Genomic DNA, 2,048 nt, shown 5'->3' on the forward strand with positions numbered 1-2,048 from the left:
GGCGGCGGTTTCGGTTCCCCGGGGGGCCGCGACCTCGGGGCCTGCAGGCGGCGCAGGCCCCGCGGGAACGTGCTGCGGGCTGGGCCGAGGGGCAGCGGCCCAGCCGGGCTGGGAGAGCGCCCGGCTCCCCGGCCCCGCTCCCCGGCCCCGGCTGCCCCCGGCCCGGCCGCCCTGGCAGCCGCAGCAGCAGCAGGGAGGCGGGATGCGGCCCGTTGGGCGCCCGGCACACGGTGCTGCGGGGCCCTGGCCCGGCTCCCCAGGGAAGGAGGCGCCGCTCGTCAGCACGGGGCCTGTCCGCCTCGATAGGGACCCGCGCGAGGGCCTGGCCCGGCCCTGCTCCGTATCGGCCGTCTTCACCCGGGCAGGTCCGGCAGGATGGCGGGAGCCCCTTCCCCTGGGCTGCGGCTCCGAGCGAGCCCGGATGGCGGGAGCCCCTTCCCCTGGGCAGCGGCTCCGGGTGAGCCGGGATGGCGGGAGCCCCTTCGCTTGGGCAGCGGCTCCGGGTGAGCCGGGATGGCGGGAGCCCCTTCGCTTGGGCAGCAGTTCCAAGGGGACCGGGATGGCGGGAGCCCCTTCGCTTGGGCAGCGGCTCCGGGTGAGCCGGGATGGCGGGAGCCCCTTCCCCTGGGCAGCGGCTCCGAGCGAGCCGGGATGGCGGGAGCCCCCTCGCTTGGGCAGCGGCTCCGGGTGAGCTGGGATGGCGGGAGCCCCCTCGCTTGGGCAGCAGTTCCGAGGGGACCGGGATGGCGGGAGCCCTTTCGCTTGGGCGCCGTGCTGGCGCACACAGCTCCGAGCAAACCCCCTCCTGCGGGCCCAGGAGCGCCGGCAGCCCCAGCCCATGCCGAGCTCCGTGCTGCCCGGGGGCTCGCGTGCCCCAAACCACGTGAGGGAGGCAGCAAGTTCCCGGAGGCCGAAACTCATGAGGAGCTGATGGGTCTTCCTCGATGGAGCTGCTTGCACATGGCCTCTGCGCTAGCTTCTCTCCCTGCTCCTTACCTGGTGCCTGTGCTGGCAAGGCCCTTTCCCTGTCCTGGGTGTCCCGGGCTGCCCTTGCTGGGGATGAGAGCTGGCTGTGGTAACGGGCGGCCGTGTGGGACAGCCGGGGTAGCTCCCCCGTGTCCCCAGCRGTGCGTTTGCACCGGGGAGGCCTATGGGGTAGCTGGACCCACAGCCGTGGTGGGGCAGGAGGAGCCTCGCGCGCACCCTGCACTGCCCTGGCCCCGCGCTGACGGAGCTGGGAAGCTGTTGGTGCCTGTCCTTAACAGGACCCCGGCCCCTGGCTCCCCGCACGGATACACGGTGGGTACCGGGTGGTGTCCAGGTCTTGGCGTGCGTCTCGAGCCTGGTGCTGGCCGGCTTTCTGTTTCGCGTGACATAAACCTTTCCCTTCTTTTGCTCTTAGGACTCTAACAAGCRTTAAAGCACAAAAATCATTTAAAAAGTTGTTCTTGGATTTCTGTGCTTTTACAAGTATATGTCATGGTATATACTTTCCCTTTCCTTAGCGAATGGTCACAGTTTTGATAGGCCTATTCTTAGGTGCTATAAAACCAGCAAGTCCCTAAAGCCTTGTTGTATATGCCCACTTGTAAACAGTAGCAGCTCCTGGCATGAAGCAATGAGCAGCTCTTACATGTAGAGTTCTGTTGGGACCACAACAATTCCACGTAGGCAGCAAATTAGTAAGTGTATTAAAGAGTAAACTTACTGATTCCAGGTTCCWATGGCAGGATTTAAGAACATGTCATCAGTGCAAACTGTGTTTGTGAGTGATCTCCTGCTTGGTGTCTCCCTGTTTGATTCTTGTGGTCTTGCTCTTAAACCAGAATCTAGATGTACCTCTTTACATTCAAGTATTTTTGCTTTGTAATTTTTTCTAGGATACTCTGTATGTTTTTTAATACCARGTTTTCTTCAACCAGCCCAACAGAACTTTTGCTGTCCTAAAGGGGAAGAGTTATGTTGGTATCTAGAAGTCACTAAGTTCAGCTCCAACAGTGTTTAGAATAATAACACATAGGATCATCTCCAGAGTCCTGCAGTAAATG

This window comes from Nothoprocta perdicaria, unplaced genomic scaffold (assembly GCF_003342845.1).
Source record: "Nothoprocta perdicaria isolate Ctin4 unplaced genomic scaffold, notPer1 scaffold_24, whole genome shotgun sequence".
In the NCBI taxonomy this organism is placed as follows: Eukaryota; Metazoa; Chordata; class Aves; order Tinamiformes; family Tinamidae; genus Nothoprocta; species Nothoprocta perdicaria.